General features: G+C 42.4%; 1 protein-coding gene across 19 annotated transcripts in view; it reads right to left on the bottom strand.

Annotated features, from left to right (window-relative positions):
- The window catches only part of MICAL3 (microtubule associated monooxygenase, calponin and LIM domain containing 3), a 173,231-nt gene that overhangs the window by 107,806 nt on the left and 38,446 nt on the right, over positions 1-26,979 (bottom strand). The gene's annotated exons all lie outside the window — the stretch shown is intronic.

Here is a 26,979-nt window from a genome sequence, read left to right as displayed (position 1 = left end):
ACACGGCTGGTGCATGAGCCTTACCGATAGTAATTTCTCTATTTTGTATTTTTCAGCTTCTTTTGATATGCAGGTCCATACAAAATTTTAGATGGTAGCTGGGGTCTACTTTAACCTGCTGAGGCAGATCTGCTGTCATGAGCTCTGCTGCTCATTTCTGGGATGCCTCAGAAGCAGGCTGCAGACCTACAGAATTGTTTGGATCATGCTTAAAGCACAGGTATCTGCTCTTCCTCTCTCTCTTTTATATAGAATAAACCTTTTTCTTTCTTTTATAGATAACACTAAGTATGCTCTAAATTACCCTTCTTGTTGAGAAAGAATAGTTCTGTTTGCCTTCAGATATGAAGGCAGCATAGGAACACATGCACAAACTATGGAAGTAAAAGTGCTTTTTGCCCTTTGTTTTTTTTTTTTTGCAAAGGGTATTAAGGCAAAAAGAGAAATATGTGGACTTGGATAAAACTTTTTAGATTCTCACCAGCTCTTTTCCTGCTTCCAGCAGACAGGAAGCCAAGCCAAACATTACAGCTCATGTCTCTTCCCCTCCCACATGACAGCTCTCCAGTAGTTTATTTGGGCACTCCTGCTTTTCAGCCTAACATGGTATTTACTGTTTATGTTTAGAAACAGCAAGGGAGTCCTGGAAACCTTTACATACAGCCACAAGCTGGTAGTTTTCAAAAATAAAAGTTCCTACAGAAGTCAAAGTACAACAGTGGGTTATAGTGCAGAACGTAATTCTAACTTTATTAGGACAACCACCTTAGAGGGCTCAGTACCCATGAAGCTGTTTTTCTAACTGGCTGGTGGTAGTGATGCCCATGCCCATATCAGTGCTGCTCACTAAGCAAACTGGAACTGCTTTCCTTGTTTGCCACCTTAAGTTCACTGTTGTGAAGCTGGAAACATCTCCAGGCTTGCACCTCAGGGAAAGCACTGCACTGCTACAGAGGCCAGGCCACAGAACCCTAAAATGGTTTGGTTTGGTTTGGAAGGGAGACCTTAAAGGTCACAAAGTTCCAATGCCCCTGCCATAGGCAGGGACACCTCCCACTAGACCAGGTTGCACAAAGCTCCATCTCATTTGGTCTTGAGCACTTCCAGGGATGGGGCATCCACAGCTTCTCTGGGCAACCTGTGCCAGTGTCTCAGTGCCCTCACAGCAAAGAACTTCTTCTCAATATCCAATCTAAACCTGCCCTATAACAGTTTGAAGCCATTCCCCCTTGTCCTATCATTCATGTCCTTGTTAAAATCCCCTCTCCACCTCTCTTCTGGCCCAACCAGGTACCGAAGCTCTGTGTCTCCTCTTTTGTTCTCAAGCAACAATACTGCACTGCTCAAACACACCAAAATTAAAACCCAACCTCTTTTTGTCACATTTTATGACAGTAAAAGCTGGGCAAATAATGTGGCTATAAATAAGAAAACCAGCTGGCCCCTGGGTTGAAAGAAAGGATTCTCAACCAATTCTGTTCCATCCTGAGCTGCAAACATCTCACTGGTCCAGGAGCTGGGTGGTGTCAAGGAACAGACCAATAATTGGGTTTTTCAAACCCCCTCTATAAACAAGAATTCATACAATAAACTTGTTCTTTTGCCACACGGACATTGGGGTGTATGTTGTCCCCTGTCTCCAACCACTGACCCCACAAAACACGTGGATATTAAACATAATATCCTTTCACTCTAGGAACTTACTGCCGCGTCCGAGGTTTGCTAAGCCAGCAGCCAAACCTGGAACAAACAGGTCATCTGAGCCAGCACATTCCAAGGGGTACCTCAGCACGGCAGCTCTGCCCAAATCCCGTTTCACAGCCTGGGAAATCAGTTATGCCCACGGGTGAAACACCGAGGCTTCAGTCACCACATTAGGTCACTCCCTAGAACTCTGCATTCCTGATGTAAACACCCTGGGCCCTTGGAACCCAAGAGCAACACGTCAGAGAACATGGAAATTACAGGAGGAAAGCAAGGGCAGGCAGGAATTATTTGCCAGGTTTCCAGGGTGCTGGTGTGCCTCGCCGGCTGTTCTGCAAGCCTGCAGTATCCTGCATGTTTTGTCTCGAGGCAGCTGATTGCTGACTCAGATGCTCTGTGAATTCCTTGGCTTGGGAGCTGGGCGAGAAAAACAAAGCCCGTGGAAAAACGCATGCAAGAACAGCGTTCACGTTGCTATTTACAATAATAGCGGGAGGTTGTCACTGACTCATGGCTCCAAGTACCCTCAGGATCTCCAGTGCTCGCCCAGGACAAAAGAAACCAAAGGAAAACACAGAGGTGCAGGCAGTGAATAATTCCAGGTGGTGGTTCCTTCCCACAGTCACCACAGATGCAGGAATATGAATATTTTATCAAATGCATACACGAGAAAGAAAGCCCAGTGCCCTACTTCTGCCAAAGGCAAGAGATAAGAGGAGATTTTGCAAATTCTACACATAACGAATTTGGTTGTACAAACTGAAGTTGTGCAACAAGTGCTGCAAATGCAGGGCTTATATTCCAGGCAAATAAATCCCCATTACACGAGTCACCACCCCCTCTACATTTCCATCCTAATTTTGTTCAAAGTGTTCATTCAAGCAATGACTTGAGTCCGGGAAAAAATAAAATACTACAGGAATGTATTTTTCAGCTGTCTTGTTTTTCCCCATCAGAAATTGAGTTAATTCCATCTACATTCACAGCTTGTTCTCTCCACCCTAAATCAGGAGTGAATACAACATTTGCCAAAGTAACTGCCCAGCTGCACTTCAGAATGCTGAGTTTCTCTGAGCACCGTGTAAGTGCTTTCTTACATTTGAATTATTTCACAGCCAGGCCAACACCACAGACCTCTGAGAAGTCAGGCATCAAGAAGAAGCAGTAATACCATACAGAATTTGAAAGCAAACTGGTCCATGATCATAAAACTGATCATAAATACTGTCCAGCAACATTCCCTATGCCCTTGCCTCCCTTTCCTGGCTCCTCCTGTAGCTCGTGCCTAAGCAAGGCTCAGTAACAAACTCTGCAAACTCTGAATTACTGCAGTACCCAGGCAGCCAGGACACACTTGCAACTTGGCTAGCAAAAGCCTAAGCACAGATTACAGTTAAGCTCATGCTACAGACAGTGGGGACACCTATTTTTGTCTTTCTCCTCCACCCAGCATCCAGTTTTCTTGTAGGAAACCAATTACCTTTCAGACTCCTAGTCCTCGTTGAATCTGGATGAAATTGTTCAAAAGTTATTAAGGGTGAACTGAAAAGCAGATGAACAAATGGCTCAATCCCATAAGCCTCTCCTCTTTAGGAAGCCAAACACAAAAAAAAAATATTTCAACAAATGAAAAAGCTCTGTTTTAATTTCTAAGATTTACATTCTTTTACTTTCAGCTAAAACTGAAAAAATGGATTTTCTACAATATGTTCATGACTTTCTAAGTGATTACAATACCAAAAAGTGCAGCTTTAGGGCAGTGGTAAGACTGTGGAACAGATGGCAAAAAGAGGACAATTTTGACAAGAAAAGCTAAAGCCAGAACTGGCAACTATTTTAGCTCCATGTAACGCAGACCAAGAATGGGAAAGCAGGAGGACAAAGGCGTGGCTGCCATTGTTTGCAGCTTCCCTTTTAACCAGATGGAAAAGGGGCACGTCAGCCCTGTCTGCAGCACGTCTTAAATGGGATTTAGAGCTGCTCCTGTTCATAACATTCAAGACTCAAGTAAATAAGCTGTCAAAAAAACTGTGCTTTAATATATCTGTGAAGCTTGATCTGGTCACTTCTGCCCACCACATGGGAGAGTCTTTTGGGTCTCCACCTCTTTCCTGCCTACCCTCCCTCCCCAGCTAGGCCAAAAGTGGGAGAAAGAGGAACCAAGCATGAACTTGACTGCAAATACCAGAACCTGTTCTTAGCACATACATAAACAGTTCATAGAATGCTCATGTCAAGAAAAACTCAACCCAGTACTGACTTGAGAAGAAATGCTAACTACACACAAGAACATGGAAACATACAAATAGAGAAGAAGTTATAGAAAATGTTTTGGTACAGAAGGAAAAATGCGTACATTGCTTATTACTAACCATTTCTTCAATGCCACAACACAACTACTGAAAGCATTTGACCTACAAAAAACAACCTTTTCTCTATGAGAACTCAAAAAGCATACTTTGCTGCTGCTGTCATACACAACTCTTTGATCATAGCACTCCCTACACTGAATGAACACTAACAAAGAAAGAGACCAAGAAACAGATCAATGCTTTTCTTTGGAAGAGAAAAAACAAAAGTAAATTATACCAAGGAAGAGGTAGCTGTTCCCTCAGAGGATGATAAGGGAACAACAGTAGGACACCTGGATAGGTGTCATTCTCACACCACGATGTAACAGAGCAACACAGTTGAATTCCTTTATCTGAAGTGCTTTGAAGCTGTTCCTGATGTTACATTTCAACATAGAAATGCATCTCCTAAAGTTAGTTCCCACCCAGTTTTACAAGCTGGATTTCCCCAGAGCTCTGCAAACGCTATGTAATAACCCTTGGAAAGTGCCTATTTAAAAAAACAACAAAAGGAAGACTCCTAAAATTACCAGAATGATATTTTCACAAGACTTTATTTCTATTACTTCAAATGGGGATAAAACGAATTTGTTGCCTTTAGCACAGCAAGGTACATCAGCTTTTGACACCATACAGGACACGGACCGCCTAATTTTTCCAAGCTAAAATGCTGTGTATGCCACAAGAAAGAGCAGAAACACCAGCTTTGAGAAAAACTTAACTGAGCATTAGGGAACAAGAACACTGTTCTGCCCCAAGTAGAAATTCTGAGCAGAATAAAGACTGGAGGCCCACAAACACACTTTAACAACCTCTGCAGCCCAGAGAGCCAAGTCCACTGAAATCTCCAGATTCTGCTGGAGCACTGATCACCCCAAACCATTCCATGGCACAGGGAGAAAATATATAGAACCTCTATTTGTATTTTGGAAAAAATAATCTCATTAAAGAAATTGTCTAATGAAACTCACATGAACACATTTGCAAAAATTTATGTAAGTGAAAGCTAACATAAATGAAAGTGAAATTTTGGTGTTAGAACCTAACACCAAAACACAGACTGCACTGACCACAGAAGTGATCACAGAGGAGAAAAGATAACAGGAACAAAGAAACAGACAGAACCATAGGATCTGCAGCTGACAAGAGGATAAAAATTACAGATTGGGCATGTAAAATGTTTCACAGACCAGAATGGAAAGGTCTAGCACCTTCTGTAATATGTGCTTGCTTTCTCTTTACCTGCACTTGCCTCCACTTCATGTGCTTCAGTTCTCCCTCTCATTACCAAATTAGCCAGGGAAGGGAACAAAGCCAGGGAAGGGTGTGAAGCACAAGTCCTGTGAGCAGCACTTGAGGGAGCTGGGGCTGCTCAGCCTGCAGAAGAGGAAGCTCAGGGGTGACCTTATCCTCTCTACAACCTCCTGAAAAGATGGTGTAGCCAGGTGGGGGTCAGTCTCTTCTCCCAGGGAAGAAGTGAGAGCACAGGAAGAGTCTTCAGCTATGCCAGGGGAGGTTCAGACTGGATATCAGGAGGAATTCCTTCTAAGAAAGGGTGGTCAGGCACTGGAACAGCACCCAGGGAGCTGCTACAGCCACTGTCCCTGGAGGTGGCACTGAGAGTCACGGGGGTGTTGGGCCATAGGTTGGACTTGGTGATCTCAGAGTCTTTTTCCAACTCAAGTGATTCTGTAATTCCCCCTTTTATAGGTCAAAGATTACTGATCACCTGGAGATCCAAAGGAGGCTGAATTTACCAAAGCCCCCTTCATTTGCATCAGCCATTAGGAGAAATATTTAGCACCTCAAAAGCAAGCTCAAAGACTGGTCATTTGTGCCAGCATTTATTTTAATCACAGCAGATAGAGGCCTAGAGTTTCAAGTCCAGGGCTCACCCCTATGTGGTTTGGTAAATCCAGACTCTCACAAAACATTCCAGTTACAGACAGTAAAAAATGAACATGGGAAAGCAAGTTGTATTTGTGCTGCTTCCAATTCTCAGCTGCAATGGGTGTGGAAAAGAGGCAGGCACTTCCTGAAAGGAAGTGGTGGATGACAAGGGAGCTAGAAAACAGGATCAGAAGATTCCTAATTTCACCATTTTTACACAGTCTGCTAGGTATGGCATCACAAATCCTCTGCACTGAGAAGTTCAAACAGATTACAGATTATTTAGTGGATGTATAACCATTTTCTGTGGAAGAAGATTGATTACAGAAAGCAGAGGAAGTTAAAAATCTTGGAATCTTCTTCCCTCTACACATCTTGCAAGACCCTTTTGGGAGCCAAGAAATCTAATGCAAATAGACATTTGAATAAAAGAGCTGTAAAGATTTCTCCAACCCACAAACCACCATTTAGAGATGGCTGAACTTTAAAAGAAAAAGAAAAACAAATCCCAAGCTTTATTCTAGGACATGTTCAGGAAAGGTTGGGATCATGCTATAACCCAAGGGTGCAACCTTAGTCTGTGTAACTACCACATAAAAAATACATGCAGAAACAAAAATAAAATAAAAACCTAAAAATCAGACCTTAAACCCAGACCTCCAGAACTGCCACCTCCCTTCCCTTAACAAGTGAAGTCCAACCAGGAACAGCATCTCGAGACTCACCTGCAGGTGAGGTCACTGGTGATTTGTCACTCTGCATCCCAGCTATTGGACACTCCAGTCTGCCCCTGTCCCCAGCCCATGCATGGCCAGTAAGACCTAAGGTCCCCCAGGGCAAGCTGACACCCTCAAGCTTTCACTGCTGCCAAAGAAAATCCCACAGTGTGTTTATAATCACTCATGGGTGTACCCTGCTCCTGTAACTCAAACCACTGCCCCAGCCTTCCTTTCTCCCTCCAAGCTATGCACAAAAATGTGCTCTGCAGTCTGTTTATACACCTAAAACCAGAATTGGCAACGACAACAAACTCAATCTAGGTTAGATCAGGCTGTTTCTAACACCCCACAGCCTTCACAGCCATGTGCTGTCCTCCCACATCACTCACTAGATTAGACAATAATATACAATTAGGCAATTTCAGTTTGTTTTGCAGAGGTGGAGAATTACACACCTCAGCAAGAGCACTACTTGACTGAGCAGAGTCTGAACAGGGCACCAAGCAGGATTTGAAACAAGCCAGGAGGCTGCTTTCCATCATGGCTTATCTTTTTGGCCAGATTTACTATGGAGTTACACCTCATTTTTACAGTAAAACTTATTTATTAGACTCTAAAGGCACGGGGCTTCTAGATAACAGGGGAGATACTGAGCGTGTTCAATGGACACAGTGTTAAATCCCAATTTGTCACAGGAAGAAAACACACCCACACATTCATCCTCTAACTTTTATTTCATAAACTAGATCATTTGGTGGAGGTTTATTCCACACAAGCCACAAACCTCCTCTGTAACCTCTCCCAGGCTGCATTCCTGTAGACATGGCTTTAATTTCAGAGGAAAAGAAAGTATTTATCCCATCCTTTCCTCAAAATACTCTTACTATGCTTACATTATGGGGTTCTTCACAGTACGTTAAACTTAGTTTAGTATTAACTCTCGATAAATTTACTCATGTAAATCTTTCCTCTTTCTAAGATAAGAATGCCAACCCTTTGCACTCTGGCATGCTCCACAATCCTGAGTAAGGATAATAATTTTAAAAAGAAAAGCAAAATCCAACCCTTAGTGACTAACCAACTGTGAGACCATCAAATGACAACTGATGAAATCTAGCAACTTAATGAAAGTCTGTCTCTGTTGCACAATCTGCTGTGTCTAATGCTTCCCCATCATTCATATTCCTCAGAGGTACAAGGAAAGCTTTTACCAGGAGACAGCAATGTATTGTAAGCAAATAACCAGTTCAACATTTTAGTTCAGTCTTGACAAACAGACAGAATAAAGAATTTGCATTTTTACATGCTATAAAATACACCAGAATCTTGAAAAGTAATCCAAACTGTAGGCAGAGAATGGCAAAACCAAAACCCACAACATCCAACTTTCCATTGGGCTCCGGATATCAGATAATACCAATTGCACAGATTGTACATGGGTTATAAATAGCAACCAGGCAGCACCTTCCCCACTTGGCTGGACATTTGACTCTCAGTAAACACTGAGCAGTTTCAATTGCCCAGATAGCAATTTCCCTGGAATCTGCAGGATGCCTCTCTGAGCAAAGCCCAGGCCAAGCTCAGTGCCTGGAGCAAATGAAAATCTGTTAGGAAATCAGTGAGAGGAAGGAGCTGGAGGTGGTTCTGTGATTTACTCTCCTCTCCCTGGGGCTCTGGCAGCCTCCTGGAAGGAGGCAGACATTACCCATCTCCTCAAGTACAGCTGCACTGGTGGGGGCATGAAAAGACTTGGTATGAATTAGTCAGAGATTAAATCCAACCTAAGTGTAAAGATGCCATTGGCAGAACTCATTCCTAGTAGCAAGGACACATCTCTTTGCCTTTTATCCTCAAGGACTGTTCTGCCTAGCCTTTTTCATTCCATCCTCCTTTGGATAAAGGCCCATTCCTCTGCAAGGATATCTGGGGGTCTGAAGCAGATACCTGGAAGGTTCAGCTGAGGATACCTGGCAGAGAAAGCAATCCTGTGAGGGGGCACAGGCATTTCCTTTGCTTAATGCAGGTCTGAGAGCCCTCACCCAGGGAACTATGAGCACTTTTTATGCAACACATTGTGTGCACTCTGTTAACATGCTCACAGACTGCACTGTGGAACAGTGACTGCCTAGCATGGCTTGGCAGGACTGAGGCACTGCTTTGCTCCTGTGCTGCTCACAGGCTCTGCTCTGTAGGGCAGCTCAGTATTTCCACTGGCAGATGATTCAGTTCTGGACCTTGGACTCAAACTGTGTCATTTCCATAATCTCTTATTCCATAACATCCTGTATTTGAGCACTAGCCAGAATGACCCTTTTCCAAAATGCTTCTAATGCAGCAAGAAGGAGCACAAGAGACTGCAGGTCACTTGTGACTTCCTCAGTGATAATACCCACAGGCTGCTGCTGGTGTATCTGAAAAGAAAAACACTGAAATAAAGAAGTATTTTCTTCAACTTCATTCAACTACTGCTTTCAGGCTCAGTCAGCCAGAACAGACTGGTAGCAGAGGAGAGCTCTGCAAACTGGGAATGACCAAGAGTGGTGGCAGCACCACAGCATGACAGTCCTGAAAATCCATACAGTGCTCCTGGAGAGCATCAACTGCACACAACAACCTGGGGTCTTTGAGACCCGAAAACTACCCTCTCTCTAGTTGTTCACTGGCAGTAAACACTTTAATATTTATATATTTACTATTGGTTTATGCTAACAGAAACATATACTGCTGTTAAGAAAGATTTGTTTTCTCCAATTTAAGGACTGAGAAATGTAAAGGGTTTGTTTCTTGTTACACTGGGAGTTACCAGTAAAATCCATGTCTGCTCTCCACTCCCCTGTCATTTCCCATACATTCACCCCAGAAATTATCATGTGTTTTTTCCATGGACCCAAAAGATCTGGCTTACGGTAGAGAAAAGCTTCTCATTTCCTGGGGTAAACCAGAAAACACTTCAGTATTTGGTTCTTTAAATACTTGGGAGTGACCACAAGTAATAAGCAATGTTTGCTTTTAACCTTTCATTTCTGTAACGCTCCTGTTTATTTTCTAGGACAGAACAGACTATTGCAGCTGGAAGAACCCTACAGTGACCATCTGCCTGGCTGAACAAAAGCTGAAGTTGTTAAGGGCAATGCCATCATCAAAGTTCATTTCCCGTCCCTGGCTGACACCAGAGTCTGGGCATGCACATTTTGTGGTAACTTCTGCATTATGTTCTGTAACTATAGGGAATAACAGGGAAATGCTCATTTGAAGAACAAAAGGATCTAAAGTTGATAAAAATGGGCAATTTCCTACCCTTATCACGCTGTGGCCAGTGATATTATGAATGCTTTATGTCTCATCCCTGTTATCAACTCAGACATTTCTTCCTGAGCCAGTTGTTTTTGTGATCAATAGCTTTCTTTTAATTTCCAGGCCAAGTTTATACCTCTCTGTTCCTGTGATGATGCTGACTTATGCATTAGCTTTGCCTCCCTTCCCACATATATTTATAGACAGTGCCACATCTCCCCTTGGCCTTCATTATGCTAAGGTCAAACCAAGCTCTCATGGACAAAGATAGGCTTTCTTTTCCCTCTCCTGCCCATTCTGGGATTCCTTTAGTCTCTTCCACCTCCACAATCCACAACTAACATACATTTTAATGTACTCCTTGATCACAGGAATCACTCTTTCTCCTTTCTTGGTTATTTCCAAGTGAAAGGCCATCAGATTGCTTCACACTATTGAATTTAATTTCATGTGTATCCTATAAGTTCTAGTCCTGTAACTCAGTATTAGAAATCAGGGAAGTGGGGTTCTAGAGCACTCTCCAACAAGAAAAGCCCAAGGTAATTACTCAGTTTATTACTCCTTACCATGACTGCAAACATGTATGCAAAGCAAAACAACTTTATTGAAAGTGCATTGAAGGCTGTGCCAAATTATTTGGTTCAAGGCCTTTAGTTGCATGAAGTTGAATTTCTGTGAAAGCAGCTGATACTGTAGCCATTTCTGTAACCCTCTGTCCTCTGACAGAGTGTGGGGTGGGAAGGAGTGCGAGGGAGGTGACCCTGCCATTTGAAACTCTGTTTCCTTGACAGGATGGATGGAATTTTGCTTCTTCCTCTGTCTTAAAGAATTACAGCCTTGAAAGCTGAAGGCGGTAAGAGACTCCGAGAATTTTGCCTGTGTGCATAGAGCTGCCAAAAACAGTGTTGGTAATAGCGTTGTTTGGAAAGGCTGTTCATACCATCTCAAGAAAACTCTGCTTTTAGTAGAACAGCTTACTAAAAGCTGCTGATATGCTCCTGAGTGTTGTTTACTTTGGAAAATGAAATTTGAATGTTGTTTTTCCTCAATGGCAAAGCTATGCTATGCAAAGCAATACTTCAGGCAATTTATGCCACATTTGTGTCCTCACAGCTAATAAAGGAATGTAAGATGACTACAAGCTATACAGGTATAATCACTTCACCAAACTACATAAGAAAATTTAAGAGATAAGTACTGTCCTAAGTGCTCCAAGCATATATTATATGTTGCCCAGGAGTCCATTATCCCAAAAGAAGAAAATAATTTTGCATCTTTGATTGCTCCTAGAAATATCTAAAATACCCCAAGAGCGTGGTTGATTCAGCATTGTCCTAATCTGATCTTGAACAAGCTTGGTTTTCCCTTTTCCACATATGCTATGGAACAGTAACTTCACTTTCGTTAGTCCCCTGGCTAACTCCTTAGATCTGACACTAATGCAGCCATTAAGCAGATCAGCAGGGTCTCAAGTTTAACAGAAAGATCAGTATTTATACATGTCTCACTTCAGTCCAAGGTTGCTGGCACACTTATAAACAGCCATAGATTGAGATGCAGCAATATCTTAGAGAAACAGAACAAAGCAGCAAGTTTACAGTATCCAGCTGTAATGAAATGTGAAACTCTGCCCTTGACAAGCATAATACAGCATTGTTCACTGGACACAAGAGGGGCTCCCCTCTGCAGCTTGGACTCCTACCTGTGCCAGTGCTTCCACACATCCCTATGCTCTTCACACTTGCTGGTCTTGGAGAAAACACCAAATTTTCTGCCAGGCTGTTGCAGAAGAGGTCTAGAGCTCATCTCACTGCAGACTGTGGGGAGTAACCCCGAGGTTATTCAACAATGTGGCATCCCAGTAACTCACAGGACATGCTGGGGAACACATCTGTGGTACCCACACCCCCTGTCCATGGACTCACCCAGCACTTACTGACTCTGTGGGCCCAGATCTGAGCATTAGACTCCACGTTCCTCCTCTGCAGAGGACAAGGCAATTCACTTCTAGCACAGAGCTATTTATTACTTACACCACATGCCACATTAACACAAGCTTATGTAAGCAAATTCAGAGCAAGGTAACATCTAATGAAAATGGCCAACAAAAACCAGGTACCTTGCTATTAAAGGCTGCTTTCCCTGGAAGAATTTAAAGCCACCCAGGGAATGTGTGGGAAAAGCTGAGAACACTGCAAAGCAACCTGCAGCAAGGCAGGTGTGGATGCAAAACACCTGCAAACAAACCCAATCCATTGCTAAAGATGAGTTTGACTTTCACCTAGAACTGAACCTCACACACAATGTGTGTCCTCATCTATTTCAATGCCACCTCAGATCAGCCCGACAAGCGTTGGTTGGGTGTGATGTCCACAGACACACAAATGACCACCTGAAGTGAACAAGAGCAGTTTCCACTCTCTGTAACTGGAATGACCAGGCTGGCTGGCCCATTCTCTCAGCAGTCTTTTCTACAGACAGAGTGGAGCACAGAGAAGCTTCCAGAACACTGCTCTCCTGGCTTCCTTCACTGAACACAAGTAGTTACAACCCAACAATGGAAAAACAGCCCTGTGCATGCAGAGAAAAACCAGGCTGTCCCAACTGGGGTACACTCAACAACTGCAGTTAGTACTAAGGTGACCCAGACAGGATTAAGCTGGAGCTCTGCCACACCATTAGCTTTCATCAGATCAGTATTTGGCTGCAGAAAAAGACAGATCATTTCTGGGGAAAGGCATCCATGTTTCCTTTTCTCTTCTTGGTTAAGAAACTTGATCTGGCTGTTGATTAGGGAAGTACACCAATCCATATTGTTTAAAACTCTTGCTTAAGGAGAAGGTCAAACTAAGAAATTGTGAGTCACAGAACCACAGAATAATTAAGATTGGAAAAGACCTCTGGAGATTGCCTAGGTTGATCCCACTGCTCAAAGCAGAGTCAGCTAAAACAGGTTATTCAGGACTGTGCCCAGTCGGGTTTTGAGTATCTCCAAGGATGGAGTCACATGGGATGCGTTAAGCCTAACATAATATCTCTTGCAACAGACAGACCTGCATATTTAACCTCCAGGCAGATTAATTTTTATGTAACCAGGCAATACAAGAGAGGATAGAGACTCAAGTCCCAGCACACATCACCCTAAAAGGTAAAGTCAAGGGTGCCAAAACCAGCAAGTCACTTTTTCCCCTATATCCATGAAACTCGTGAAGTCCTCAGATTTCCTCCTTACTCTGAAACAAACTCAATTGTTTATTCCCAGCCCTAATGGAACATTAAACAAAAGAAAGCTTAACCCATGAAGACAACACATGAAGCTTCTCTAGCAGATAGTATTGGAGCTCTGAATCCCATTTTACATTCCACTCCCCAAACAAAGGTAATACCCAGTGCAAGGCTTTAACTAAACTGCCTCCTCTCTCCTTGGAAACAGTTCTTACTGGTCAAGTTCAGTAACATCTGAATTTGCAGTAAACAAGCACTGCCAGAATCAAAAATAACATTTAAGAGAACCTCAAGAAGTGATTGAGTGTCATGTTGGTCCAGATGTTGACCCAGAATATGTGATTTTCTCACAAGCTGCAAGATGGAAGAGGTGCATAATGACATCAAAAAGGATATTCACACCTAACAACAAAAAAATTAGGAGCAAAAAATCCATGCTATGTTTTCCAAAGGCAGAGTGCAATTCCTGGCAATGGGGCAACAAGGAATAGCTGTGCAGATGGCAAGTGAACCATGAGGTTTTAAATAGATAGTTCAAAGCCAAAGATTACTCTCTTATCCTGCACTGGGAGTGTTACAAGGCTGTGAGGAAAGATAATGATGTACAGAGAAGAATCAAAAATGTATCACTTCAATTAAAAAAAAAAAAATTATCTACCTCTGCCTTTACAAAACTACTTTTTGCATGATTTGCAATGTGTCAATATGATTTAAAACAGTAACTGTTTGTAGAACCCAAAGATCCCTGATTCCATTCTGATGTAATCAAGGGGCTTTTCTCTCTTGCAGGGTTGCCATTTTAATTTTGAACACACTCAAATAAAATAAAGCTCACCTCAGGGATGAGAAGTTGTTTCTAGTCTCAGGTTACAGTGGCTACTTAGAAGTACTTGGGTAAAGTGACTTTTCTAAGAAAGAAAAGGTCGGTCATGGGGGAAAGGCAGGTTAAGAAAGCAGCAGAGCAGGCTGACGCTACAAAGAGCAGATTTTTAACAACCTTGTTTATTGGGACTCTACTCCACACATGCATGTGGGACTGGAGATGTTCCAGCAGGTCAGCCCTTACACTCAGGGTCCCTCTTTGCTCATCCCCTAATAGGAGGGTCTGGAGACAGGATTTGAGGAGATTACCAGGGCAAAGCTGGAAGTGCCTCCCCGCCAGCAGTCTAAAAGTGAAGTTAATCACCTCAGCACTTCTAGGGGCAAGGCCTAGGGAAGATTGAGTGAGACTGCTTTCAGCAGCTGGCCTGAAACCAACCACCAGCCACGGAAATACCAAGTCTGATCCTGGGGGCAAACAAGTCCTGAGCAATGGCTGCTGGAGGTAACATGCTGGGTGACACAGACACACTTCTTTACACTGTTCCACACACAACGTTTCAGCAAGTCCCACTGGAACACTCAAGTTCTCCAGTCAAAGGCCTATATTACAAAGAACTTTTGGTAAAAGAAAATAAGCAATAATTTGTGTGTGCTTATTTAGAAAACAGCTACCTTCACTCAAATCCTCTGGCAAGCGGGAAAAGCGGCACCAAGTCTTTTCCAGGGAAAAAAACTTCAGTCTAGATTTAGAAAAGGCCTAGTCTAGACATGGATACCACAAGCACTGAAAATGTGAAAACTTTTCTGGTGTCCTCAGTGCACAGGACAGGGAGTGTCTCCCTGTGTCTCCCTGCTCCCAGCAGGCAGCCCAGGTAGGGGTCCAAGGCTAAATTCAGCTACCACATCACCATACCCTGTCATGGTGCAGACTTGCTTGAAAATTTAGGAATTTATGCTGAAACTCAGAAGAAAATATCCCAGCAAACAACTTTCAGCCCAAACTTGAATGGAGTCTGTAGCATAAAGAGGTCAGCTAGTGACTGTAGAAGTATTCACTGAGTTTCTTCTGCATTTCATACATACACACTCATCCTTCCCCCCCACATAAAAAGGAAAGTCAGGGATCCTATTTTTAAAACAAGCTTGTTTTCATTTAAAGAGAAATATGCACATATACAGTTTCAATATCAACTATTTCAGATTTTATGGGAAGTTTTTTCTTCAGTGACCCGGCCACAGTTTCGTGGTTTTCTTTTTTTTCTCCCTTTGTTTTTAGATCCTTCCATGAAGAGGAAACCCTTCTAGAAAGAAGAGCTATTCCCTGCAGTACCACCTCTCCATTCCAAATTGCCAAGTGCAGGAAATAGTTTTTAGCATGGGGACACAGAAATCTTCTTCCAAAAGTTTAAGGAAGCTCTTCTCAGACTATTTCAGTCACCAATAACTGCACTGGAATGGCACTGGAGATTCCAAAGGAAAGCTGTTATCCATCACCAGCAAGTCAGCTATGCTCAGCTCTGTAAATACATCTCAGAAGAATCAAGTGTTAGACTTTTCCTACATTTATAGTACTGCAAGAACAGAACAAGGAATACAGTCTGTTTAGCTTTTTTTTGTCTTGATGTGTTTCCATTCTGAATTTCAAAATGTATTCCTGTCACTGATGTGTACATTTCCTAACATTGAGAACTTTCAATGCAATCTCAGTCAAAAAAGACCAAGAGAAAATTCAGTACCTATGTCCAGAGAAGAAGTGCTAACAGACATTTCCACCTTGAGAAAGGCCAGAGACAACAAGCTTGTTCATCAAAACCAGTTCCTGAATTTTACAACTTTCCCTTCCAGCCCTGTGGTTTCACTGGGTTTATTAAATCACATCAGCTGGTACCATTAAGTACTTGATGACAATGCAGAAAGGAACAGCACTTCTGCAGTAGGAAATGCAGCCACACAACCTTCCTGCTCATGCGTAACTGGGGCTGTAACAGCAGATCCACCCAGATTCCCATACATATGGGTCCATGCTTTGCTTAAACCTATTTATCCAGGACATCTATTTCATGCTATCACTGAAAGGCATTTCTTTCCCTTCCCCCTGATTTTGGGAGTGCTTGGAAAGCTGTACTTTTCAACTGAAGACCATGCTGGAAGCTCCCCTGCCTAACCAAACACAAGCAGACTCTTCAGTCAGGTCAGAGATTTTACCTGATCCCCACATGGCACAACTATCACAGGAGAAATGGAAGAGGAAAACAAACACAAGGTTTGTGGTGAGATGAGATCCACCCCTTAGGCAATTGTGGGATCTACAGCTGTTTCATGCAAATCATGAACATATCCATATCTTTATAACTTAGGGCAGAGGCTGTAAGAAATATAAAAACCTCCCCTAGTTTTCAAAATCAGTGAAAGTTGAAAAAAACCTAAAAATCAGCAAGGACTTGGCAGAAGAAAAGGTTTATGTCAGTATTTTAAAAAAATGCAGTTTCAATCACCTCAGTATGACATGTTTGGAAAAACAAGGTTTTTTTGTTTTTTTTTTTGTTTGACTTCTTAAGTTGCATTACCACTAAGTTGAACTAGAAATTGCATGAGCAAAGCCAAGAAGTCAGGCTGCTAAACAGCTAAAGAAAAAATAAAAATTATTTGTCTGGACCTACCCATTGCATCTTCTACAGGCTTTAAGGACACACCTCTTTAAAAATGCAGACATATTTCATCTTGCCTACCCCTTTAAGAAAGGCTCCAATTGCTCTTTTAACATCCCATATTTAGCTTCAGTTTTAACAACTTGTAGATTTATCACTGCCTTTTTCTTGCACTCACAGCAGCTGTACACTAAGCAGAATTTTGCTCCAGGACCTTAATTGTACTTATTAGGGCTACAGCTAACTAGCTTTCAAAAAAATTCTGGAGAAACATCAATTAGAGCAGTCCAGAGGGCTGCCATCAGAAACTGTGACAAAGCACCACAGAAAAGCTCATATCCACATCAGGGCTGTTGTGGAACAGAGTCCAGCTCAATGTTTGCTCTATTATCAACTTGGCACACTCAAGGGAAGTTGTGGAAGTCTGTTGTTCAAGTAATTTAAAATTAGACTACTTAAAAGAAATAACAGGAGGAATAAGCCTTAGCTGTCTAGATTATGTTTCCTATAATTTTTGCAGGAAAATTATACAAATATCCACAGATTTATTTTTGTGCAAGGGCAATAAGCTCATGGGATGTAAATTACCATAAGGTTTGATGCTTAAGGACAGAACATTTCAAGTGCAATACTCCTCCCACTCTCCATGAGTGTCCTCAGAGCTCTTGGTGGGGTGCCTGACAAATACATTTGTCCCACCTGAGACTTCTCAAGTGTGCCAAGACATCCCCCTCAAGCCCTCTTGCACACAGCTACAGAACAAGACAAAAGGCAATCCTGATTCTCTTTATTCTGGAATTCTGACACAGGGCACATACAATATCTGTGCCAACTGACTGGCATGTTTCCTTGCACAGATTTCAGATGGAGAGGCAGAGATAAGCACAGGGGGGAAAAAGGCAAGTACACAAACAAGACCTAATCACAGCCCGTCTGTAGTGGTAAAAAATACATTGGGTGTATTGTAACTTGGAAAAGATCAACCTTTAGGCTCTGCCACCTGCTCTGTTTTAGGTGTGATCATCCAATTATCTAAGAATTCAGAGCAACACTTCACAAGCTTTCATATCTTATTTACACTAGAGAGTTTCTCTCAATGAAAGAAAAAATTGTAAGCTACCAATACGGTTCTGAATCAAAAATATGGTCAAAAACCCAATTTCCATAAATTACTTTTATTCAGCTTGAAAACCTGTCTGACTTACCATCTTCAGGTATCAAGCTGCACAAAGAGCAGAGCTCCATAGGATGCCTACTCTCCTGGACGATGTTTTGTTCAGGAGAATGTAAACCAGCTGTGAAGTTCTGTCTTTCATGGGGTGAAGTTGTACCACAGAGCAGCTAAAGATATCACAATTATTGTATGTTTGCAAGAAAGCAGTTAATTAGGCCTTGGCTAAGCAGGCAGAAAGCAACCACAGCTTAAGCAACTACCATTTCTACAATGGTTTTTCATCTTTCTTTCCAGAGCCAAAATACAGAGTTCTCCAGAATTTCTAAAAGGTTATGATTCCACTAGACAACCCAGGTTAGATCTTCCTTTTTGAAATCAGCAGGGATTTTCATGTGGCATCATTAAATCTGAGTTATACAGGTAACAAGTGCTCCCAAAGGTCCAGAAGGGAGACCTTTGAGAGGAACAAGTTTAGTTGGAAACAATCCTACAGCCACAAAAGCACATACTGTCCTCACTATAAAAGCTATTTACTCTTCAAAGCAGCAAGATGAAAGATTACTGAAAAAGTACTGGACAAGATAAAGCAAGAATTAATCTCAATTAGTGCCATTCAGTTTGTGTTCAGTCTCAAGCCTTTAATCTCCACCTTGAACTCCACTTTTTTGCCAGCTCGCCATCATTTTACAGGAGAGCTACAAGAGGCTCCACAAAGCCTTCATCAGGAGGAGGATTATTTGATTGCAACACAAAGTTAGGCCACTTCCAAGTAATTCCCAAAGCCTCAGCTGGGGCTGCTGTCACTGAGGTGGTGCAGCAAGGCAAGCTGCTCCTGCATTTTTGCTGCCTTACTTCAGCGCTCCCCCAGAACAAGAGCACACATCCTGCTGCTGAACTGCCTCTCCATGCTGCACTCGAGGGAAATGGATGCATCTCAGTTATGCACACTTACATCACCAGCTCCCATCCAGCAGGACACACAGAGTTCAGCTCCTCCATTAAACTGTGCTCCCCTTGGCAGCCAGGGAAAGAGGTGCAGGTGGAAAGCAGAAATCCCATCTGTGTTTTGAAGGGCAAAGGTAAATCAGCTACAACAGTGGGAGCTGGAATAGCAGTGAGGCACGAGACTGAGCTGAAATTCTGAGAGTACATGCACTGAATACTCTCACTTTTGTGTCCCCATCACACACACACAGAGTGGTGGGCAGACAGAACCCTGGTGATGTGGCAGCTGGTTTCTCTTCTCTCCCTAAAACAGATGATTTCATGTCAGAGTATATGCTGATTTCAGTCAAAGAAAATATCCAGAATTGTCAAACATTTTTAAAAGCATTTCTGACCACAATGTGGCAAGATGGGGCTAAAAAGAGAGAAGACAAAAAAGCAGTTTTGTTTGAGAGCTATTTTAAGTTCACATCTCCAGGCAGAACAGCTTTTAGCATTGCTATGCTCAGTAAGAAGCTTCAGGGTCAGTTACTTTCATTTGTTGTTTCTTCCCTAAGGAATAACTAGGTTTGCATGAACAGCACTGTGGAGCTTGGCTTAGACCATGCATGTGGGGGAAGGTGGAAAAAGACATGAGAGGGCTGGAAAAGACAACGAGAAAATTGCAGTGCAAAAGCTGTTTACAAATGCTGCACCACACTAAGACAATTTCCTCAGCTGCTCAGGCAAACCATTACTTTGAATCCCAAGCAATGGCTACAGAGGTGGAAAAAAGCCTGGTACCATCTCATCCTTCACATCAAGGGTAGGTGGAAGGGCAAGGATGTTCCATGTAAAGCTTCCAAGAGGACAACAGAGGAAATCTTTAGTTTGGCCCAGGAATTAAGCACTTGGCTGTGGACTCCAGTAAAGGAAAGTCAGACTCAATTTTACCACAGCAGAACAGCAGACCTCTGATGAACAATATACACAAGTAAGAGCTAGATGGGATTCTAAAAAAGCCACTACAACCAAAAAAGTAGTAATTTCCTACACAAAAAGAAAGTGTCAAAAGGAACTCAAGGACTGCCTATTTCTGACCATGAAAGCACAGATTTGCTGGGGTCTGGCTTACACAGGTTTCTATTTTTATCTGGACAGTAAAAATGTAGATGTTGTAGTTAGAAGTTTTTCACCACTTTACTGACTAGTTTTTTTTTATTTGAAGTTCATGAAGGAATGGATAAACAATCCATTTATCAGCTGCACAAGCACAAGTGCTCAACGCCTGTTACTCCCTGTACCCCAACTTCATTTCTTTACGTTATCATTGACACCTGTTTCTTTCTTTGACTCCAAGTTTATTTGCAAGTACCATTTATGCTTATTTTTCAGAAACCCATGCCCTAAGAGCCTGACAGATTGCCAGCTCACTTCATTAAAAAACCTCCTGTGGTAACAGCTTTCTTCCACTGCTGACCAAGGCTGTGTTTGAACAGATGACCCCAAACTGAAGCGCTTCACATGTTGAGTCTTGGCTTTGCCAAGTCAGCCTGTAACCCCTGAACGTGGGGAATTCTTGACATGAAACTTCTTTAACTGTGGCACCTTTTATTCCCCCAGAAAAGCAGAAGAGCTAGTAAACATGCTTTTACAGTCATCTTTAAGCCTCTAGAAATGACTCTCCTTTCTTCGTCTTGACATGCCTTTCCTCCTCTTGAGAATTCAGAATTTTCTATTACCCCAGCACATTGTAGAATACATTCTTTAATCCCTTTGCTGATTGACAACTTCACTTAAGATTTTATCTTCACTCTCTTGGGATTACTTACATGGTCAAACTCTGCTTTTCAAATAGCTTGTAAAGTGAGGATTGAACAATAAGGGGTGGGAGAAATGAGTTTAGCATCAAACAGAACAATTCTGGCTCCTAGAGTTGAGCAAGCCTTGGAAAAGACGAGACTTCTTGCCATCATACTGCAGATCACCTGCCAATAGTAACAAAAAAGCCCCAACAACTAAAAAGATCACCAAAAAACCCCAACCACTTTCAGATCCAGTTACCACCCTGAAATGCAAAGGAACAGGCAACACCACAGAGCTGATAGCCTCCACCCTCACTACAGCAACAGAGCCTGCCAACCAGCCATTTATCAAGAATCCACAGCCACACGAGCTGCAAAACACTCCTCTCTTCAGACTCTTGACAACAGTCCCAGCTCAGGTTCATACCAAAACCCCAGTTTGGTACATGCAGAACCTCTGACAGGCTTCACTACACTGAGAATGTGACTAAAAAGGTGCTGCTTCAACACTTTGTCAGCTTAATACTTGTGTTAGGTCTAATATTAGAATATTCTAAGTCCATTAGGGGTAACTGCTTTCATTAGCTTTTAAATAGTTTTTCCATGGCAGTATCTCTGAATTCTCTCTTCAAGCACTGGGCACACTGTTTTCCTCAGTTTTCTGAGGATGGCACAGCGGGAAATACTAAGGGCAGCTAATAAAAACAAAGCCACAGCCCCAAAATACAGAAGGTTCTGCCAGCATAACACTGAAGAGCACAGAAGTGTCAGAGATTGTGCACTGGGCTGCTCTCCTGGCTCAGGTTTCTGCCACAATATCTGGTCACATGCTGAGCTCTGCATGTGGCAGAGGTTGCCACAAAAGCTTCCTCTCCCTTCACTTTAGAGGCACAGAGATGGTCAGCCTTGGGTGTTGCTACAATTTCCTTCATTCTGCACTGTTAAAGCTCTTGGATGGACCATGTTGCACCATTCTGGTTAAAAAGAGGCCTCTCCAAGCAGTGCTCACACATGGACCCGCTCCCTCCAAAGCTGCTGTGCTACAAACCTGTAGTTCCTCCTCTGCACAGCTGATGTGCTCCCAACCTTGACAGAACAAAACAAAATGAGGGAAACACACAAGCCTTTCATGTCTAATTTCTGAAGGCATTTAGACACTGAGAACAAAACTGTTTGATCAGCAACAAGCAGACAGGAATGGCTCAGTCCTGAAAAGACTCTGAAGGGAGAAAAAGAACACAGCACAAAGATTTGTTTCACTACTCCTGCTCAAGGACCTAAAGATATACACAGGTGTAAGTTATCTCAATTTGTGGTACCTTACATGCCCTCTTGACCCAGAAAAAAAATGCCCTAAAGGGACAGAGAGGAAACTACATGAATATTTATGCTCTTTAAGAACAATAATATGTGTATCAAAATATGCAATATATAAACAGTTTACTAAGGGTCAGATTTTGAGTGTTCCATTGTCCAGCCAAAATTTTTTGTTTATAAACTATTACATGAATCAATCTTTTAAAAAACCTGTGAGTCTCCTGCTGAAAACAAGCAAAGTATTAGTCCTTGAAATCTCACACAAGCAGTAATTATTTTTAGACTAAAGGATACTAAGTGAAGGTTATGAGCCGAGCAATGTCATTTGCAAATAAGCTCTCTGAAGCAGGAAACATCTGAATTTGGGCCTGTGGCTGTTCAAAACAAATTATCTCGTGTTTCCAGCCAAAGGTATATTTTACACACAAAAATGTGCTGGTTTCCAGCAACAAAACCCAACTGACACTCCTGAGCACCTGTGACAGACACCAAGCTTCCAGAATATAAAACAGTGACAGAAGATAGACCTCTCTCCTACCCAATCTGAAGTTCAGAATTACTTGAATGCCTTGAACAGAGAAAGCAAAAGGAGGCTGCATCCAAACTAAGAGAAAGCAAAAGGAGGGATGGCTTATTTTCAACAACACACAGGCACAGCCATGGTTTCAATTCATGTAATGAGAGCACTGAGATTCACATGAGCTCCAACACAGCCCTCAGCACAGAGCAGTGGGGCAGGAGGAGTAACATTTACCCTGGACATTGCTATTCCTCTTCCATCAAACAGACCACCAGGTGCTGTGCTCTGCTTCTCATCACTGCTGGTGCAAGTTAGGAGCAGTCAGAGTACACAAGGATGAGTGGCCCTGCTGTATTATGGACAATTTGAGATTCAAGGAATAAACATTGTTCTTTCCCAGCCTTCAAATTAAATTTCAGCAGAGAAAAAGAGACTGACTGCATACTCCACATTTTTGCACCAGTAAGGAAGAACAGGTTAGTACAAGAGCCTCTGGAAAATATCCTGTCAGAAGCTTCCCTGTGCAGGTCATATCCCTGGGCTTGCTCTCTTGAACAAAAGCTATTCCACATAGCTATGCTCATTTCACCAAAACAACCTTTTGGGAGTGTGGGGAAACCTACAAATATGAGAAGTACTTTTTATGGATAGGTGGACTTCCAGCATCACCCCCCTCCCATGTATATTTACTTTCCAGATTATGAAACATGAGTCTTTGGGTACTTCATATCCAAAAGCAGTTATTTTTTTAAGTTCCAGCCTGTTTTACTGCTGCTACTGTTCCCCACATATACTCCTTACCCTGCCTACTTAGAGGACTAAACATCAAATGCAGCAGCATTTCAAGACTTGAGATCTTGCCAGATCAGAGTTCTTCATGCTTTATCACACACTATGTCTCTCACATAAGCTTTTACATATTTTATAACTAGTTGCATTACTTGTTTAAACAATTGTTATTTAAGAAAAAACCCATAATATTTGGTGGTCTGTGTTGAGAAAGGCATAAAATCTGCAGCTGTTGTTCATTTGGGACAAACCCAACTTCTCCTAGAGCTGAGGTCAGTACACGGGTGTTGTAATCTTATTTCCAAAGCTCCCATACCTTCTCGGTGATTTCTCATGTGCAGCTCTTCACAGCACTGACTCCTCCTTCACAGCACAGCCAACAAACTCCATCCCTCTCCTCACCCAGCTCACCCTCTCTTTTGTAGCACTCGTCTCCTTATTGGACACAGCTGTGGCCTATTAAGGGCAGGGCTGTTCCTAATCTCTGGTGATTGGCACAGCTGCAACCCCTCAGGTGTGAGATTACCTTCTGCACTCTCTTTATTTTCTTACATTCTATCCCTCCACACACAAACTCCTGCAAGGAGGAACTGAGCTGAAAGGCAACAGCTCTACCACATGACTTAAAAGACACAGCTTCAGTCTCTTCCCATCAATCAGGAGTATTTACATTTATGGCTCAGCATTTTCTTCATTATGGTATCTTCACATCAGACAAGTTCTAGATTAAATGCTTTAGAATTGGAACCCAACTTTTAAGTCTTACATATACTCTCAAACAACCAAAAGAATAACTGATTTTAGCCTGTAACTCTGCACTCTAGAGCAGTCTGAAACCATGACCAAATTTCTAACCCACACAGTTAACATATTTGGCTAGAAAATACTTTGATTTTTTAAATCACTTTATTCAACAAGAGAGTTGTCATGACTTACAAATCTTTGCGGCAGTTGTGGCTACCAAGCTCTACAAGATGGAAAAAAATGTTAAAGTAATACTACTTGAAAAATCATAGAATCATAGCATGGTTTGGGTTGGAAGGGACCCTAAAGATCTCCTAGGTCCAACCCCCCATCATAGGCAGGGACACCTTCCACTAGACCAGGTTGCTGCAAATCCCATCCAACCCGGCCTCAAACACTTCCAGGGATGGGGCATCCACAGCTCCTCTGGACAACCCCAGCCAGAGCCTCTGCGCCCTCACAGCAAAGGCGTTTTTCTTACTACCCAAGGAAAGGAAAAGATCTACTGTCACTCCCCTACATTAGCCTGAGCCCAGCTCCAGTCAGTAAGGAAAGAGCACCAGGGACCAGCAGACTTATCCAGGTTGTTCTCCTGGCCTATCTCTTCTGGAGATGTTATAAACACCCTTCTTTGAACAGCACAGATTCCCTGCCCGGCTCTTCCGGGGGGCTGGAACTAGGTGATCTTTAAGCTTGCTTCCAACCCAAAACCACTCTGTGATTTTATGAATTCCCAAACATTTCCCTCAATTAAGAAGCACCACAAGCACTCAGTGAACTCAGAGAGCAAACCTGTTGTTCTCCTACACAATAACCTCACTATGGCCTGAACTTCAAAGAGCCCTTATGGAAATGTTCCTGAATCCAGTAGGAAGGCTTTACAGTAAGCACTAAACAAACATATGACTTGGGGTGCTTTTAGAGGCTACTTCACTTGATAAAGTGATAGAAATATCACTGATAACAACCTACAAGGATGAAGGCCCAGCTTATCTTAACAGCACAAGTGGCAGTATAATCTCCCCCATATTCCTACTGCTTTAAGGCAAGAGGAGTTGAGGAAGGCAATAACTCCAAGTGTCCCTGAACTTAAGCACAGAAAGATAATCTCCCTTCAGGGCAACAAACCAACTACTTACAGGCTTCAAAGAACTCTTAGCTAAAGAGCCAATCAGAGGAGCAACGTGACCAGAAGTTGCCTGGGCAATGGATGGACAAGGGATTTGCAAATTTGCTTCATTTTGTACTGAATCACTTGGGTAGTTTTATAGCAGGAAGGTTATAGAATTCATAGCCATCAGGCCAATTCCAGGGGACACTTCAACTTGCATCCTATAAATCTCCATCAAGATATTTGTATAACTGTGGATTAGCAGGCTCATAGACAAGAAAATACCTTCACTTAACAGCTAGTGAATAGACTCTACAGCCAATATTTGAGACCCAAGTGCTTGTGTTATGCACCTGCTAAATCCATGTGTGAAGCCTGATCAACAGGGACCAAAATCAGAGGGAACCATCTCTAGGTTTACTGGGTAAGTGAACAGAAGCCAAGGTTCAGTCTCTGAGCAAAGCTGTAAGAGTTTAGTCCTAACTCTCACACAAACAAAAGTGTTCTTCAACAGGAACTTTCAGTGTAGAGGTCTGTGTGTCTATCCCGCAGCATCTTTCCTTTGAAAAGTCAACAACTTACTCCAACTAATGGAGACCTATCAGTAAAATATTTTGTTTCACACAAAGCCACAACAAGTGAGGGTTGATGAAGCCAAGTCCAAGCCTTAGATCTGTGAAAGAATATTATCTTAAGATTCAAATGGGGACCACAAGCACCAGTGCTGGAAAAATCAAGGGACAGTATCAGCAGAGAAACAGAGGCAGGAGTTAAAAGCAAGATTTAAAGCCCTCTCTCTATCCTCAACCCTGGAATCCCTGTCATCAGGTTTATTTTCCAATCAACTGATTTGTCCAGAGTCACAGGTTTACAAGGATTCAAGCTTCTCATCGTATGGTTGAATTTAACTTCAGGCTTATTCTTGGGTCTACCAATTTATTCCCTGAAAATTATAATCATGAACAAAAAGAGAAAACAACCTAAACCCAAACCCTTTATTTACCAAATTACCCTAATCACATTGGCAGAGCTATTAAATGACATAACAGATGGCTGCATGACACAAAGGCATCCAAATTTTAAAATTTGTGGTGGTACCTTGGTTTTACAGCACTTTAGTACTTCTATAATAACCAAAATTTTTTAGTCAGTTCTTCAAAATTGCACATCTCTAACCATTTGTTTTGAGATAGGCTCTCTAAATGTCTATTAGATGAGCTCTTTTCAGAAGACTTTGTCCTGCAGATCTAAATCCCACTGAGCCTTACAACAGTTTGAACCCTGCTCTCCTCAAGCCCTCCAGGAAGCCCTACCAGAAGCAGGCCGTGCCACAAAAATCCAGCTGTTCCTGCTGAGACTGTTCTTAAACACTAGAAAGGCTTCCTCAGAGACTGGGAGCATACCTAGCAGTACAGAGCATTTCATCCTCACATTTTAGGATGACACCAATACTCTTGATCAGTGCAAGGACAGCTTCCACTCATACAATGTTGGAACCCAGGACGTTCCTCTGGCTGCCCTGGATGGCTTGAGCCTCTGCCAGGGGGCTCAGAGACCTTGGCAAAGAGTCAAAAACATCTGTGCCTTTGATTTTAACCTACCAACTTTATGTGAAGATTTACAAGCCACTAGAGTTTAAGTAGAATGATAGTTAGTTTGTCACAGGATGAAAAGTAAAAGTTTGGGGATTTTAGAATGGGAGTTCAGAAACCAAGATGGAGGGATTTGGGTGTGCCTTGTCCTCCTTAGCCTCCATCTTCTGGGTGATGGTGGCACTTTTGGATTGTTTTAGAGTAGAAAACACACTGTCTAACATAGGTGATAGGTATTGGAAAATTATTGTAGATAATGTACACGTAGTTTTTAGTATAAGAAGATAACACCATCCCAAGCCTCAGACTGACTTGCTAGACAGACCTCAGCAGGTCAGAAAAAGAATGTT

The sequence above is a fragment of the Zonotrichia albicollis genome, chromosome 4, assembly GCF_047830755.1.
Source record: "Zonotrichia albicollis isolate bZonAlb1 chromosome 4, bZonAlb1.hap1, whole genome shotgun sequence".
Classification (NCBI taxonomy): Eukaryota; Metazoa; Chordata; class Aves; order Passeriformes; family Passerellidae; genus Zonotrichia; species Zonotrichia albicollis.
Note: the sequence above shows the minus strand (reverse complement) of the source record. Positions and strands in the feature narration are given on the sequence as shown.